The sequence below is a fragment of the Ammospiza caudacuta genome, chromosome 6 (genome assembly GCF_027887145.1).
Source record: "Ammospiza caudacuta isolate bAmmCau1 chromosome 6, bAmmCau1.pri, whole genome shotgun sequence".
Lineage (NCBI taxonomy): Eukaryota > Metazoa > Chordata > Aves > Passeriformes > Passerellidae > Ammospiza > Ammospiza caudacuta.
Genome location: NC_080598.1, coordinates 31,428,443 through 31,446,662, shown reverse-complemented (window position 1 = coordinate 31,446,662; position 18,220 = coordinate 31,428,443). Strand labels below are relative to the sequence as shown.

At 38.2% G+C, this 18,220-nt stretch overlaps 1 protein-coding gene across 2 annotated transcripts in view; it reads left to right on the top strand.

The window, feature by feature from the left end:
- SIPA1L1 (signal induced proliferation associated 1 like 1) overlaps positions 1-18,220 on the top strand; it is a 200,468-nt gene that overhangs the window by 174 nt on the left and 182,074 nt on the right. The gene's annotated exons all lie outside the window — the stretch shown is intronic.

Sequence of the window (18,220 nt, the reverse complement as noted above, 5' to 3'; positions counted from 1 at the left end):
GTAAGTTGCGCTTAAACCTCTTTTATTTTTTTTTTCCCCTTCTTTACTTTTTATAGCCAGCGAGGGTGTAGTGGGACCGGTTTTGTTCCGAGCCGGTGCTGAGACCGCAGTAATGATAACAATTAGGTGATGTGGGGGCAGTGCCAGTGGGGATGTTCTGAATGCTCTGCTCACGAGGAGGCGGGGTGGAGGAACAAAATGTTTGCGGATGGTTGATTTCTTCACTGGGAGCCTGGAAAAGTGGGAAAACAGGGAATGCCTTAAACTGGATCTTAAGGGGAAGGAGGTGGAGAAGCAAGGAAAGGTAGATGCGAAGGTGAATGATTACCTTTCTAAGTCGAGTTTGTTTGCACGTTCCCTCTTTTATATTGCATGAAGTCCTGATGTTAACGTTCTTATGCTATATTTAAAAATAACTGTGTTGTTTGTACTGGATATCTGTGATGCAGCTTCAGCTCATGTAATGAGGAATGCACTCATTCATGTCTGGTAAAGCAGCGACACAAAATGGGAATAGCTCAACTTAATGAAGATCTCCTTGTATAACCTTGGCCACAACATCTCTATGTTTTAGTTTGAGGAGGCACGTTTTAACCTACAGAATAAAACAGCGGCATTTTTTTGGATAATATTGCTTTCCAAATCGTGTTTCAAAAATTTTACCTGCAAAATCGATTTAAAAAATTTGAGTGATGCTGCTTTAATGAACCCGTTACTGCATGCTGAATGAAGTGCATCTGTGAGCACGGAGCCCTAGTTGATAATACAATGCAAATTTGTCTTCGGAGTAAAGGTGTCGGGTTTCATTAGGTTCCAGATCTGTATGGATGAAGGAAGATGGGTGTTTTCTTTAGAAAGCAGCCCTTTCATGATGGGATTTTGATTGATTGTTTTTATTTATTTTTCAAACTATGGGAATGAAGCGCTTGTTTCCTTTCAATTAAGGCATGAACCAGTTTTGTAAAAGGGAAGAGAGGTTTTGCTGCAAGTACTAACTGGGTAGCAAGTATAGGTGTTCTCTCAGGTGGAGAGTTTGGTTCTTATTTATTTGGAATGCATTGCTGGGCTAGACTCCATTCCCTTTCAGCTGAAGTGGTGGGAGAGACATGTGAAAGTATTAAGGTAGAAGTTTGTGGCAATTGTAATCACAGAGATCTCTTAAGTTGTGTTTCAATGTCAAGGCTTTTATGCCTTAGGCCATCAGATGCCATACCAGTTATTAATGTAGAAACAGTGTGGGAACTTAACAATAATTTTTTCTTAATTTCAAAAAAAACCAACCCCATAGGTTCTATTTAGGTAAAGCTAAAAAGAGAATTTTCTTGGCTGAATGTTTTGTGTGTGTGCTGTGTCTCATTTTGCTGATAGGAAGCTAGGGACAGAAGATTATTTTTGCCATTTAAAGTGTTTATTTATGGCCAGTTGATTAAAGGATGTGCACTTAGTTGCTCAACATTGCATTAAGAAGGTTTTACTGATGCTAATAAAATGCTTAGTTTCATCACTGCTGTTTGGGATAGGTGTACTTAGCTCTCAGTTGTGGTTCATAAAACCTCTTAGATCATGAAGTCAGAAGCAAAATGGGATGTCAGCTCTGACTATTGTAGGGCTGCAAAAATTTGCTTGATGAAAAAGGCTAGCAGGTGTAGAGGCAGGCACTGACACAGACCTGTGAAAGGGTGGAGCTGCAGCCAGGAGTGAAGACTTAGTGTGAGGACATGCAATTAATGATCTATTTTTTATATAATAAAAGGTTTTGTTGTTGTGCATCATTGGCTCTAGGCTTGAAGAGCTTTTTTTTCTCCCACCTTCTCATGTTTATCTGAAATGTTATTTTAAGGTTTGGTGTTAACTTTTGGGTAGCTGTTGTTTTAAAAACTGTGTTCAAATGTGGCCTCTTCTCCCTTCTGCAGCTTTTCAAGGAGTGCTTTTTTTTCCATCATGCTTATAGCATTCTGCTGGCACTTTGAGATAATTTTGTTCTTGTGTAGCTCTTATTGTCTTCTCAGCTTTGTAAATCTGTCTCAAATAGATCCTTTAAAATGTTGATTTCAGAACTATTAGTTTTGCTACTATGGAGGCATTTTTTTATTTCTAAGGTAGGAGAACAAAACTTAAAAACAGATTATTCCAACTGGTTATTTTAAACTTCAGTAGGATCATGAGGATCATTTTAGAAATACGTAGGGAAAATGTGAGGTAGGCTAGTAAGACAATGGGTTGAGGCCCAGCTGAATTTCTTTTCTATTCCTCTGTTTTGTCCTATAGCATGTCTATTGTAGAGAAGAAAAAGGAACAGTTTTCTCCATATCAGTAGTTTAATCCCTTCAGCAAGAGGTTTGCTGCAAGCTATTGAGTTCTTACTGCGACTGGTTAGAAATCCAGGATGCCCTACTGGGGTAAGGAAGCAGAGCTTCTGCCTTCATCAAAATTTCAGTCACACAAGTTGGTTTCCCTAATGCTGATGTGTTCAGAGGTTGAAATTTATTCTCATTGACCCTGAGTGTTGGTTGTTTGGCAAAGAGTTTTGATCTGTTGTTTCCGTGGCTTTCTTGGCTTCAGGCAGATTCCTGTTATTTCTTCCCAGCTCCTTAATTTAAATATTTAAAAAGTCAATAAGACATTATTTAGTTATCTTATTTTTTTATATATTTCCTCTGTTTACTTCTTTATCTGTATTTTAGATTTTTGATATATTCATTTATTCTGAAAGCCACTTCTTTAACTTGTTAGTAAGTTATGACAGGAGTACAGCAATAGTAAGTGCAGTTATTTTTTTATCAGTGTAAATACATAATTTTAAGAACTGTTAGGTGAGGGTTTTGTTGATTTTGCATGGAAAATTAATCATATGTTCAGTATCTTTCTGTGAGTGAAAAAAGTTAAAAAGTTACATTGTTCTGTTTTTTATGTTTCCAGGGAGATTTGACTTCAGTGACTTGATTTCAAGTATATCTCTCCTAAATTGCAGCTTTTAAATAATCATAAGCTTCATATTTCACAAGAGTTCAGTGTAGTATTTGAATGAGGACTCTCAAGCTGGAGGTTTATAGAGTGGGATTTGATGGCTCTATGAGACTTGAGATATTCTCTCATGAAAGGCAATCAGTGTTTTTGGGGGGTGCAGCATTACCAGCAAGGATGAACTTAAGGCTCGATTGTAAACCTACAAATTATGGTCATTAGTGAGGCTGAATGACAATAATTTTTTATTTTAAATTCTTATGCAGCTGGCAGCCCAAGACTAACACAGTCTGTAGCAGTTTTGGTGTTAGTTTTGATAGTTGTTTTGCACTGTGAACTTTGGGAAACCCGTTAGGAGTTGCAGAGACTGTAACTGTGTTTTTGAATATGAATCAGCAGATAAAATGGTTTTAGATGTCTGTATTGTGCATATGTAAAGCTAAATTCTGTCATTGTCTCAGTCTCTTTAATTTTGGATTCTGTGGCACAGTTTACTGAGTGAGTTATTTGATTTAGAGTCTGTCACATGTCTTTTATGTTAAGTGAGGCTGAGCATTTACATGTCTTTGTTGTCTTTATGGAAGCATGTTTTAAAGAGCACTTCTTTTGAATGCAGAGACAGAACACTTCATAATCTTGGTAGCCGTTGAATTGTATGATTGCTAACCAAGTATTTGTCATGGTTCTTTCAAGGGTCTGAGTCTGTGAGTGGAGTCCTGCAAAGCTCCTGCTGGATGCTGCAGTGCAGTAGTCATAGCTCTTGTTCCCTGCACAGTGGATGGATGTCTCAAGACATCCATCTTTCCAAGAGAAATCAAGTTCCTGAAAATGCATGGCTGTGTAGAAAACTTTTCTGAAAATGTATCCTAGAGAAGGAGGAGATGTTACTGGCACTAGTGGTTCTTGCCTAGGCCTGAGAGGCACTTTGAATTTTTAGTTGATGTTTTAATATTCTTTTACTTCTGGTTTTAGACTCTGTAGAATGGGAAGAATGCTTTCTTGAGGTGGATTGCAGAGATTAGTGGAATGATTTTTGATGACCAAGTTTTATTTTATAAGTTTTCAAAACTTGGAGAAGCTACTGGCATGTATTATATAGTTGGTTTAAAGTTGGATTGTTCTTCATTAATCCCTATGGTTTACCTTCAGTGCTCAAATAGCTTTGGAGGTGTTTAAATTTTGTGTTTTTTATTTACCTTTTGAGGTCACAGGATTTGTACCTCAAAATACTCACATAAACCTCAGAGAGACTGGTTTTTACTTTATTAATGCAGCTGTGAGATGTTAACTTCGAACTTGTGCTTTAACATGGACTCTTCATTTAGTGAAAGCTTCTTGAGTTAACCCTAAAACAATCGTGTTTTCCCTAACTTGTGATGTTATAGTGGATTAAAAAATCTCAACTAGCCAAAATCATTGGGGAACAAGTTCTTCTTCCAGGCTGGTAGAAGGTATGGATCAGAAGTTGAATATAACTTGGAGAAAAGTTGCCTGTTAGATCTGCCTGTGAGACTTATTTATGTTTAATGTGCTTGCCTGGATTATTTTATGGATTTTAATATTTGCTTTTCTGGGTGGAGGAAATACCTAAGCATCTTCCTTTGCTGTGTGTAGCCTGCTTTGCTGTCTTCTCTGTGCAGTGGATAGAGAGGTTCCAGGAGGTGCCAAGGGCTGCTTTTGTAGCATGGCTCTGTTCTCAGAGTTTCTCGAGTCATGATGCATTTTACAGCACTAAATCAATTGTCTTTTGATTTTTGAATAAATAATGACAGGCTTATTGTATGCTGATGTGAAATGGGATTAATACAGACCTTTTTTTAAGAGTGTCAGATAATATCTGTAAAATGACTGCTGTGGTGGCAGAGCTTTCTGTATGCCAGTTGTTCACATCAGCAGCTTTGGTTCATATCTTGGGTTTTCGTGTTGGCGGTCCTACGGACAGCTCTTTCTGACGACTAACAGACACTTTTAATACATGTATTTGTATATTTGACCAAAGGTTACTGTTGTGGTTTAACCCCAGCCAGCAACTAAGCACCACAGCTTAGCCCCAAGAAAATTTTTACATTGTTCTTAGAACTTTTTCAAATGGTTGCAGTTTTGTTTTTATAAGGTACTAGTCTTACTTGCTGACTCAAAATGAATTCACACTGTCGCTGGAAGTATTTTGTGCAGATCTGTGTTGATTGGTGTTTATGGGAGAGATTATTTCCTGGTTTGAAACATTTTTTTTCCCTTTCTTTCTGTTTAAAAGAGTACTTTAATTTGATTTCAAAATTACTGTTTTATATACATGGTTTTGTCACTTGGTCTTACTATAGCGCATAATTTGGCACAGTAGACATGGGGCTCTGGCTGAAGATGGGGACCTATAGTCTCCCAGATCAAAACTTTTTGCATTTGGCCAATTTTACTTCAGACAGAATTTGGTCTGGTCTCCTGAATTGGATGTTGCCTACACAGATGTGGTTTGTTGGCTTGGACCTCTGTGACCATTAAGGGTTGGGTCACATTTGGTGAACTTCTGGGCAGGGATTTTTAGCTTAGTTTCCTCCAGGAGAGTTCTGGTTTATGGATGTCAGAAAACCTATAAAAATTAAAATAAATCCTTCTGAGGGTGACAAAGCATTTAACAGACCACCCCAGAGTGACTGGTGAATGTCCATCATTGGAGACTTTTAAAGCTTGACAGACAAAGCCATGAGCCCCTGGAAGCACTGTGGCAGCCAGCCCTGCGCCGGTGGAGGTTGGACTCCTGGGTTAAACTCTGCTGGCTGCTAGCTGATGCTGGCTGCAGGGCTCCTCAGAGGGCACTGCTGGTGGAAGTGCTATTGTAGGTACAGCTCAAAAAAAAAAAAAAAGCTTGCTATAAGGATGGTTTTCCTTTTTTGAAGTAATGTGAGACACTTTTCCTTTGGTGGCCAGCCCATTTTGTCTCTTGCAGGGGCAGCAGCAGCACTGCTAGTGGCTCTCAGGTTGCAAACCTGGGACAGGAAACTCCCTTTCCTTTATCTCTGGGCACGCAAGGGGGCAGTGGGTTGTGTGCAAACTTAATTATTTATTTTTCCTCAAGAGACTCATGTAAGCAGAAACATACACGTCTTGAACATTTGCCTTTTGGCAGGGCCACAGCACAAATTTGCTCTTGCTGAAGAAACTGGCAGTGATCAGATTTTAGTTTTTTCTTTTTTGCATTTCTGAAGTGTAACATAACTTTGTCTGCATGTTTAGAAATTAAAGAAGACAATGGGTGATGAAACTCAGACCGCGGGCTTAAACGTGTTAGTGCTATGTAAAAGTCATTACAGTTCTTATCTCTGAACTGTTTAAAGATCTCATTTGGTTTTTGTGCACAAGGCTTCTCTCCTCACTTTCTGAATTGCCAATCTATATTTTAAAAAATTTATAAAAGCTAAAATGTCTGATACTATTTTTGGAATATTTTTGCATGTATGAAATAGAAGACACTACTTGACCTCAACAAATAAATCCTGGAAGGCCTTCCCTCCTTCTGCTGGATGCAGTTGAAATTTCTAGGGGTATTTTTCTTTTCAAATTGTTAGGGCTGAAATAGGATTTTATGCTTGCAGTCTGTGCTAAAGAACTGCATAATTGTGCAGAAGAAAGTTATGGCACTTTCATGCCTTGAAAGTAAATATATCTTCATGAATGACGTGATACTGGCACTGATAATCTACTTTGCAAATGTATTTAACAGCTTGTTGTATGAATCAGAATAAAATAGTTCAATAGTCTGCATTGTATTGATCATACAGCAGCTGGAAGAAAGAGTGAACCACGATGCTTTCCCACAGTTTATGCTGGAGAAAACATTTAAAAATGAGGACAAAAGAAGATAATTCTGTAAAAGCTGTTAACATAGTTTATCCTTTCTTGAATGTTTTGTTTCCCCTTGACTCTTTCCCTTCTTTTGCCTTCCTTTTGCAGTCTTTGAAGAGGGAGCTATTGACAAAAAGTCAGTTCTAGTTTTGTTTAACCTTCCTCCCCCTCCCTGACTTCTGCGTTGTCTTGCAGTGTAGTCATTGACTCGTACTCAGCATAGCTCTGGGAATTCCCAAATCTAGTACTGTTTGTTTTACTGCCATACAGAGGTGGTAGGAGATTCTTTGCTAGGATGCCTCTGTTAATATAAACAAGAGGAAAATGCTAGTATCATCTTAAAACATGCCATCCATTTCAAATTGAAAAGGCTTTTTAAAAAATTCAGATCTGTGGGTTTTTAGTGCTTGCCTGTACAGTGACATGAGTGTTTGTGGTGGTGTGGAGAACTACCTGCAACTATTTGAACTGTGATGCACTGTGGAATAGTTTGAGAACCTTAAGTTAATTTTTGCCTTATTATACAATTACCTCCATATCTAGGTAAAGCCAGAATATCTGCAGAACTTCACAGGCTTTTTTATCATGTGCTAAAATGAAATCATCAGGACTTCTTTTTTAATCCTGTACTGTTGTACTTTTATTTTTAGCTGGAAATTCAAGGTTTATTAATATGCTAGATAACATTTCAGAATAGGGACAGATTATTCTGTCTCCAGACAACAGTTTTGGGGTTGGGTGTGAACATGCAATCATGTACTCTGTGTTCTAGATTTAATCACATGTATATGTAGTGTTGATGCAGTAAAGACTTTTGAATTTGTTGGTAATTTAAAGCACGTCTCCTGTAAAACAAAGGTGTGATAATAAGCAGTTATTAAATGTTGCGAAGAGTGCTCATTGTTGTTTTAACAGAATTTAGTCTTTATCTACTGATTGCTGACATCATTAAATATATTTTTTAGTATATAGATTGGTACTTTACATACCTGAGCAACTGAATTGAGGTTTTCCATTTTTGTGTTGTTGATGTATCTTTTTGTTTGTGCAGGTTGAGTGTAATGACTTGCCTCAGACTACCAACAGCTTTATGCCTGCCAAGGGCAAGAGGGTACATATTGTGAATGTGCTTTTTAACTGAGACATAGAATGCATTGGTTCTGAAAATAGGGGTTGGGGGAAGCAGTTATTTTAATTCATTTAATTGCAATTGTGTGGAGCTGGCTATGTGAAAAATAATTATAGGAAAGGTAAACATTGCCTCTTGTAGAAGCACAGGGTGCTCAGAGACAAAAAAATGACTGAAGTACTGGGTGAGGGAATAGAGCTTAACTGTTCCTTATTTTTTGTAAACCTGCACTTTGCTTAAAAAAAAAAAACAAAACACCACAAAACAATTGATAGTAGTGATCAAATATTCCCAACTATGGTGCAGTCTAACTTTAGGTGACAGCTGTCTTTGTGTTACTGAAGCATGGCCTTAAGGGACTTAGGGCTAAATAGACAGACCTCACAAATTGATACAAGTACTAAAATTAAGGAACAGTTGTAGGAATTCTTAGATAAAATCCTCATTTAATCTTCCAGTTACGAGTAATAGGAAGAAGTAATTAGATTTAACAAGAGCCAAACGTGAAGTAATTGTAGAAGATCTAGTGGACAGATGTAAAATCAAGTAATGTTTTGATCACTTACATGTTTGGAACATATTGGAAGGTAGTGTTGTGAACACCAGGGATGCTGTAGAGGATAAAAGCAATTCAGAAGCATCCAGAGTTAGCATGGGTAATGGTTTTTGGTAGAGAACAGTACTGATGAAAGCAATTTTTTGATGTGTGTTTAAATATTGTAGCTAAAACTATATGAACATGTGAATCATATAATCTGTTTCTGCCTCTCCCTTCTTCTCTCCTCTTCCTAAGTGTTACGGTTTATAAAAGAAGGGTCCAGAGATGTCTCATTTTCTAGCTTTAAAAGTGAGGGAAGAGTTAAAGATATGTTTGAAGGGAGGTGGGAGAAGAATCAGCACAACTCGATAAAAATGAAGCTTAATGCTTAAAATTCTGACTATTTTGAATTTGAATCCTGCTTTCCTCCAGAATGCTTAGCTTATTTTTCCAGGTGTTGTCAGAAAACAGAACTAAATTAATGCTTTTTTGAAACGTAGCTAGAAATTAGAACTTTATTCCTTGTAACAGAGAACTTAGATGAGGATTGTGTAGATGTTGTACCAGCTTACGTGGTTTTTCATGTTCACATTTTTACATGGGGAAAGAAGAGGACTTGTGAAATGGTGATGTCTATTTCAGTGGCATTTTACAGGTTTCAGTAAAAACTCTGCAGCAGTATGTGGGTGTCATGTGCTTGCAAGTAAAGTAATTTATTGTTAGTGTTTAATACTACTTTTGAAAATGAAGTAATGGTATATGTAGTATAATGCAAAATACCCCTAAGTAGTGGTTGGTTTCTGCATTACAGTATTTTCCTGTTGCTGATGGAGGTGCAAAGACCTCTTTGTGTTAGATGTTTAAGGTTGTTTTGCCAGGTAGAAAAATTCTTTCTGAAGGTGGTGGTGTTTTTTTATTTTGAATCCAGTGTTAGTGCTGAGTGACTGTTCTGTTGGTTTAAAAATGTTAATAGCAGTAGATATCTTGCTTGCTGTAACCTCTCTTTGTTATCACCTTGGTACTTAGCTGAGATGCCAAAAGCTCTTGAAATACATTGCAGCTTCAAGCAGGTTAGGTGCTTAAATACTGGCACCCTGGGTTGCAAGTCAGTGTGTTTTATTATCCCTGTGCTCAAAATTTTCAGCCAGACTCAGGATGCTATTGAAGTGCCACTGCTGTTCAGTTCATAATGATGTTAATTAGTGCTGAATGTCAATAAGATGAACATATGCAGTGTTAATGAAACTACTTCTGAAATTAAGCTATTGTCATTATCTCACTGAATGGTTGTACCAAAAAGTTGCTTGACTCTGCCCCACGAGAAAGGTAATTGAGAAGGGCTTACAGGTGTAGCTGTCCCTTGGGAATGGGTCATCAGACACTGGATAGTCAGAGACTTGGCTGCAAGGGGAAGGGCTGGTTTAACAGCAATATACAACTTTGAGCATACTCTCTTATCAGGGCCTTTGCTTGTCTGGTGAACACAAGTGACTTGTCCAATCTCGTGATTACATGTGAGGAAGAAGCTGTTGCTTCTGGTAAAGTTAATATCATCTGATCTGCTCCTTTTTTGCATCTAGGAAAGAAGGGATTTTTGTGGGGAAGGCTTTGTAAATGGTTTGTACTAGTGGCAGCAGCAGTTACTTCTGGGATGAAGTTTAATTTCTTTATATCTCACTCCTCCTCCTCACTTAGTTTTAGATTATTCTACTTGTCTTGATTTATAATAAAGGGGAAATGAATCAAGCAGTATAATTACAATATTGACAATACATAAGTATTTTGTACCTGTGTCTGTGCTTGCATGGACTGGAAGAGGCCAAAGACCTAATTGAACATCTTAGGCAAAATACAGAATCATCTAGATAACTAATGTGGTGCTGCTCTGCATTGCGTGCACTCTATTTGTAATGAGAGATACTACTGAGATTGCATTTTGATGTGACATTACTGTAATGTCAGTGCCTTGTATTCCTTCATTAGTTTACCTCACTGACTTTGTGAAGTAAGGAAATGCAGGTGCCCTTGAACAAGGTGTTTTAACACACATGGGAAATCTCTAGTAGTGTTCAGAGCAGAAACTGCTTTGGGCTTTAGATTTCATCCTACTATGGACAAATTTATTTATAACTAGTGTAAAGCTGTGCTGGAGACTTGGGCCAGCTCAAAGGAAGGCAGGGACTACATCTGCACTTGTCTGCAGCCTGGTTTTTGCTCCCAAGAGTGCCTCTGCTCAGCTCAAACTCCTGCTGTTTGCTGGGAACAGGCCCTGGCCCCTCAGTAAGCTTGAACAAAACCATGTTAGTTATGGATTGATGCTCGGACCTGTGCCCTGGATTTATTTTATTTATTATAATAGCTGTAGCTCTCAGTGCCTACATGGCACAGTGCAATGCTCTGCTGAGCTTGTAGCTGCATGTGTACAGCATTTAATGGCAGGAGTGTAGCACTGCATGTGAGCCTTCCTCTTCAAGCCTAGGAAGAGGAAGTGTTGGGCTAATGTGGCTGTCGCCTTTCTGGTTCTGCCATTAGTCCAACAGTTTTAGCTCAAAGGTCAGAAGATCAGCGGTACAAGCATAGTACCTGGCATGCTGCAAATTAGAGTAATACTGAAATAGATTGCCTTGGATTTTAATTGCCTCCTAGATATCCCTGTTTTAGTGAGCTCTTCTGCATCTTGACCTGTAGCAATAGAGAATGAGAAGGTGCATAAAACTGCAAGAGGAATCAAACAGAATGCGTGCAATGCTTAGAAACTGTCAAATCTAAGGCCATTAAAATGTATTTTAAAGCATTCCTGTAAATCTGGATTACTATCTGGTGTAGGCTCTCAAGATATCTCCAGAAAAAATTGTGTTCAAAAGTTACATGTGAAGTACTGCCTGGCTGTACTTCAGAGAGTGTCTTTGTTGACACTGCACCCTGTGAGAGTCAACCAACACGCCTTGTATTGTCACTTGTCATTTTAGCTTTTCTCTAGTTCTAGCAAATGCATGGGTAGTGTTGTTCAGCTCAGCACTAGCTCAGGTATCTGTGCTGCATGGCAGTCACTGCTGAGGTTGCAGTTGTTGTGTTCTGCATTTCCTGTAACAGGTTTGAGGCAGGGTTGCTCTCAGAGTTCTTGGTTTGCTATGGAAACCAGCTGGGGTGGTCATGCTCTGTGTTCCTTCCAGTTTGCTTTTTTCCTAAACACTTGTTTCTTCTCCCCAACTTCCTAAATATTTTGGACTTGCTGGGCTTTGGTTTATTCCCTTATGAGGTCTTGAAGTGTCCAAAGGTCTTGTAAAGACAGACTAATGAGTGGGTGAGATTGAGTCCCAGCAGTGGTGAGAGCTGTAGCACACAGGATGTTCTAAGCTGCCAGAGAAGACTGTGTGATGAATACAATTTCATGGGAGGAATTTCAGCTGAAGTGTGTGTGTTTGTATATATCAAATATGAGAGAGATTTGAAGGTACCAAGACCTTGTTAGTTCATGTAATTGCTTGTTCTGTATAGATTTCTGTCCAGTCTTCCTTCTGGAAAATGTGCAGAAGATAAAATGTGGTGGGAGCCTGTAGTGGGGTCTGTGTTTAGGTTGCTCAGTGGTTTCTGTAGCTAGATGTCTAATGAGATCTTTCTTTCTTTCCCTCCAGTATGGTTAGTGCTACTGCTGTGTGAGCAGCTTTTGTGGGTTTTTTTGTAAATGAAATCACTTTGTATCAGGAAATGACTTTTTCCCCCTGAAGAATTTTGAAATACCACGCCCCTCTACTTCTCCCACAGTGTTACTGTTGAAAATTGAAATACTGGTTAGCAAAAGCTTTTTCTAACTTTTTCTAGCTTTTTTTTTTTATCTTCCTCAAGAAGAATCTTTTCATTGTGCTACAGAGATGTATGTGTTTTCAGGATCAACCTGCAAAATTCTGTGAATGTCAGAGGAGGATGAACACAAATGGGATCCTGCCCTCCAAATTCACTCTTAAGAGAATCTTTTGGCTTCTTTCTGACTGCCTGTGCTTACTGGCAAGTGCCTGTAAGTCTTAGTTGAAAGGAGGTGGTGGGGTGAGTGTGAAAGGTGGTTGCTCTTGTCTTGCTCTTGTTTGTCTGACCAAAGTGTAAACATTTTTTTCCTTCAATTTTTTTTTTTTTTTGTTCTATTTGAGAAGTTAAGCAGGTTCATTCTGTACCTAGACAGGGGATGCAGAGGCTAATTGTTTTGGATCTTGCTGGACAGGTGGTGTGAGACAGGAGGATCTGCAAAGGACATCCTGACTTACGAAGTTAGAATCTTATGCAGTTGTAATGCTGTTGATTGTTGGACAGTAAGGCTGCAGGTAAAGCAGAATTTTGTCGTGACTTATTTTTGCACTCAAGATTGATTAGAAGATAGGCTGCAATTTGAGATTTCTCCTGTTGTAAGATGCACAACTGAGTGTTTATATCCATCTCTAGAAGGGGAAGTCTTTGAATAAGCTGCATGTTGACTTGGTTGTCTGTGGCAGTGGTGCTGTGGGTAGCAGTAGCAGGGCCAGACTCCTCTTTCTGCCCCTGGGATCTCGGCAGCTGCTGTGCAATGTGCAGGCTGGGCTCAGTGAGCTCTTGCTTCCATTCCATTATTCCTGAGATTAGAGCTCTATGATCCCTCTTTCCTTCTAGAGCTGAGGAGAATACTTGGTTTCTTCACTTGCACTAACTATTGGCATGGCCTAATACTAGATGACAGTGGTTCACAGATCTTTTAGGATTACTTCTTTTTGGGGCTGCTGTGATGATTTTTCAATTTAGATGATAGTATCTGTCAGGCTGACCCTTGTTCAGGCATTCAGCATGAATCAACACTAGGCTGAAGAAGTGCTGCAACACAAAATGTATTTAAGTTCCATCTTAGTAAAAGGAGAAAAGAGCACTGGCATACAAAGCCATGGGAGTTGGTGTGAAGAGTATGTAATAGTGTATATCCAAATTTTAGGTTATTAAGTTAGAACACTGGTTCAGTGATGCCACAAAAAGGACTTTAGAACTCCCAATACTGGGTCAAAAGTACAGTGGTCATATGTAAAGTATCAATCTCTTAAATCATTCTGTTTGCTTTAATAAAATCAAAATACTTACCTGGTAGCAGCATGACTTATTTGTGTTACACATTCATTATTTAGACCACTATGATTTTATATTGAATTAGATCTAATGCTCTTCCCTACCATTGATACCAGTTTGGTGTCATGTTCTGTGATGCTTGATAAAGTTTGAGCATGTGCCTGAATCTCATTTGGATCAAATTTATAAAGTTTGGTGATGTGATAGTGCAGAGATTTGCTGTAAATTCTTGTGAAACCAGTATTTCATCTTCTGTAACTTCCTGACAACTTTATCTCTACAAATATTTGAGAAAGTGTACTTTTCAACTTTTTTTGTGCCTAGCAAGTAACCGGTTTTATGCAGTGTTTGAATGGTTATAGAAGGGTTGGTCTTTGCATGCATTGTGCGGCTACTGTTGTCTGAAGTTATGAATGGATGCTTTCAGACATGGTAAACTGATCTTCATTGTATTTATCTTTTTAGTCAACATCCATTCTTAGAGTTATGCCAAACCCAAAGCCCATCTCTAATTTTGTAAAAGAGAAAAAATAATTCAGTCTTAGTGAAGCAGATTCTTTCTTGAATTCTCTTTAATCTTTTTGATAGATATGAGACGGTAAATCTTTTTATCTGGAGAATGCTAAAGAAAAGAAGGAGCCTTTAGAGGAAAAGATTTTAATGAGATCGTAAATGTTCTGTTTGGATCTCTCTTATTAGACATTGCCAGGAAGTTGAATCTCCTTCTGAAGACATTTACATGTTCCAAGTTCACAGTATTTGACCTGATTTTGTTACGAGCTGCTATTTTTGTTTCAAGACATGAATTGGGCTCTTCTTAAGTCTTTTGACCTTTCTTTTGCAGAAGGGGAAAGCATACTCTTCTAGCCTTGTGGCTAAGTATATTTTTTAAAAACTAAAAAAAATTACCATAGGATCTGGGGTCAGATTTCTACAGAATAGGAGATGCTGAGGTTCATAAATAGCATCTTGGGTGCTGTGGAATATGTCTGAATCTATGGTGTCCAGAAGTACAGGGTGAAGAGATTCAACTGTGATAATGTTGGGGTGGTTTTTGGCAAAATATTTGTTAAGGGCAAGGCCTAAAGTGATTAATTTTTATTTTGGACTATGGCAGGTTTTAAAATTTTCTTATTATTTTAATAGAGATTCCATTTAAGTGTTTCTATTTTAAAATTTTTTTCCCTCCCCAATAGTGGTGTTTATCAACAAAAATGTTGAGGAAGGGATATTTATTTTAGTGTTTCATGTGCCACAAAATTGTTTTCTTACACATTCTGCAATGGAGGAGTCTTTCCTGGCGATTATTGAATTTCAGAAACTTACAGTGATAGTGACTTTAGCTTAGTCTTTTCTGTAAAACTCCCCTTATGAGATGCAGAAAGCAAGATGTTTCCTCAAGCCTTCTCCAGAGTAGCAAGTGCAGGTAATTCAGCCTGTCCTTGTTCCTTGTGCACTTCAGTCCCCTAATGGCGTGGTGGTCTCTGCTGAACTTTCTTTAGTCCATCTTTGTTACACTGAGCAGGCTAAAACTAGGCATGCTCCTTTAGCTGGGATCTCACTAGTGCTGAGTAAAAGTCAGTGTCACTTCTGGGTTTAGACAGGGCACCATCAAGCACTTCGGTAGATATTTTTAACTTGCTCTTAATCTACAGCAGCTGAGATAGTACATTTTCAGAAATGTCTATTTTTACTCCTAGGTGGATGAGGAGTCTTAGCTTGAATAATGTTTTACTATATTACTGTTCTCAGAAAGGGTTTTTACCATTGTGTAGTTTGAAGTAAACTAATTTATAGCCAGCTTGTTTCATGCAGCTGCAGATCTAATCAATCTATTTCTCTGCTCTTTGAAGCTTTTTTCTGTCTAAATTGAACTGGTAGAAGTTGCACATCATTTTAGTTATCCTTCTGATGCATTTTGCCTTGTGTGGCATGTTATATTGCATTTCTTGAAGCTAGGCATCAAGCAAACTGTGGTGGTTGTCTGACTTTGAGTGAAAAAGTCGTTTTCTGCCTTTTTTAGTTTTGGTGTCAGCTTCCAGTTTATAAATTACTGTTTGATTGATCTGCATGCAGAGATGCACTTTGCACCATATTTTAATGTGTCTAAGTCAGTAATAGTCATGCCAGAATAAATGCTTATGGGAGAAATGTAAGTGGGCATTCTCAGTAACAGTGAGTAGGGAAATGAAGTAGTGGCAGGGAGCAGAGAACAGACAGTAATGATATTTTTGTCCAAATGCAAATCAGTCTTTTACATGGACCAGTGAAAAAAAGATGTTTTGCCCTTGCTACTTGTATCTTTCATCATATTGCTTGTGATGTCTAGCAGGCTGCGTGGTAATGCCAGAGCAGATGCAAGCTGTCATAGAGCTCTCTTGGTGCAGGGTCCAGGTCATCCTGAGACTGGATTCTTGGTTTAGGTTCACACCTCTCCTATGGTAATACTTTTAGTCATGTAACTTTGATTTTTGCTGAAGACTAACTAAAACTTGTTGGGACCTGCACAACATTTCTTTTCCGGCAAATACAGCTCTTGTGCCATGGGCTCTCAGCAGATAGGATCGCTTGCTTCATTTATAAGATAGCACATAGTGTTTTAAGACATAAGAACAAATCAGTTTGCAGCCCGTGCTTGTCACAGCTGTCTTGCCTTACACCTCATGGGAAAAGATTTATCAGGCATAATTAATCTAATTGAGACACTCTTGTTATCTTGCCAGTGTTACTTTTTTCTGTTAATTTGATCAGTGGACACAGATGAGATAAAAATGTAAACAGTGCCTATTTCAATGGCTTTGTGCTTCTTGGATTATTTAAATGATTCATTTAATCTGCCATGAAATTATGTGGGTTGTTGCATGGAGATTCAGCTAACTCAAGTTTTCTAAGTTTAAGAGTTTTATTTTCCTGAGGAAAGTTTAATTTTTTTGTCACTTTTACAGGATGAACTTATTTCATAATGTACCTGCAGCTCACTTTCTGTAGTCATAGGTGTGGGTTTTCTAAACTGCAGCTTGTTCTTTGTAGAACAACATGTAAAAAAATCCGCAGCGTTCATGGTTATCAACTTCTTCAACCTTACTGTTGAAATATTTATAGTAGATGTAGGCCAGCTAAACCTTTCTAGACTTGTAGGAGCTTAACTTTTGGTGTGTATATGTAATTCACAAATAGTTTAGGAGAAAGCAAGGCTGTATTTTAGGGTGGGAAGTCTCTGCCTTGAGTGAAATAGAGGTGGCTTGCAGGGGGATTACTGTAGGGCAGCTATAGAGATGTTATTGTTGCTGGGTGAAAGTCTGTCTGGTGTCCTGGAAACACGAATCTTGAAGTAAAAATGCTGAGAAATTGGGAATGAAAATAAAAGGAAGAGAAATAAAATTACTGTTACTTCAGACTTGAGTTGCCTTTATGTTTGAACTGTTCTGTATGTGGAATGACTTGTGGAATGGATAAGGTGAAGAAAATTGGGGTATAGTAAACTTGAATTATTTTTTCTTTCCTTCCCATAAAGTGCGTTATTAAGCTTTTCCCCTCCATTATAAAGTATTTTTCAGTGGCAGAAATATGGCTGGAAATTTTTATTTGTAGCCTAAGGCAGTGTTTAGTTGGAGATGGAGGTTTCCCTGGAGGGCAAATTATCTAAAGCTGCTTTCTGTCGTAGTTTTCTTCTAGGACAGTGATCTATACCAGATAAACATTTAGAATATGTCTTGACTGAAATTTAAGAATTAGTGCCTCATTTTTGCTTTTGCTGAGAAGTTTGACTCTGAAGACCTTGCTGATTGTACTTGGCTTTCAGTAAGTGAGTTTAATTATGGAAGGTGAACCTGCTTTAAAGCAGCTGTGGCCAAGGTGAATGCAGTCCTGGTTTTTTTTATTAGTTCCTGTCTTACGAACTGGTGAAATCAAAGAAATAGCCTAGTACCTATAAATATGTTTTAGTTTTTTATTTCCATGCCTTTAAAAAAGCCTCTTAAGACACCACTCTTTCCCAAAAAGCTGGCAGGAGTAGAGTAATTTGTGTAGCATTGAGGAGTGGGAGGCACTGGTGGGGCATTAAAACTTTTCTGCAAAGGCAACTGAATGCCCAGTGGGCAGGTAGTCAGCATTGCTGATTTTTAATTTTTTCTTTATTATTTTTCTCCCCAGCTGATGCTTTTGAAAAGTTGTGTAAAAGTTGCTTTAATTAATGAGCTTCATCTTTTGGAGAAGCCTTTCCTTTTCACTGGTGGGATAATATAGGATAAAGTACTTGCTTGATTAGTCTTTGTTTTCATGTGTTTTAGTAGATAAAATGGAGATTGTTCTTAAAAGCTAAGCTCCACTTTGCATAATTGCAGCAACACTGAGTAGTAGATCAAACAGTAATTAGCTGAACAACTGGCTAATGACCACTGGAAGAGGAGAGAAAATGGGCAGGAGAGATGCAGTGTTGCTGAACCTCTACCATGTTATATTCTGGTTGAGAGTCCTTACTAGGAAAAAATGGTGGTTACTTGGCATGCTGCTTTTTAGTGTGACTCTGCTGATCACCATGTCTCCTGAAAGATAACCCTTAACTGCAGCCTACAAAAAGAAGTAAGAATTGATACTGGAATATGTGTTCAAGGTATACTCAGATTTATGTGTTTTTATATTGAAGCTAATAACAAATGTTATTAGTGTTT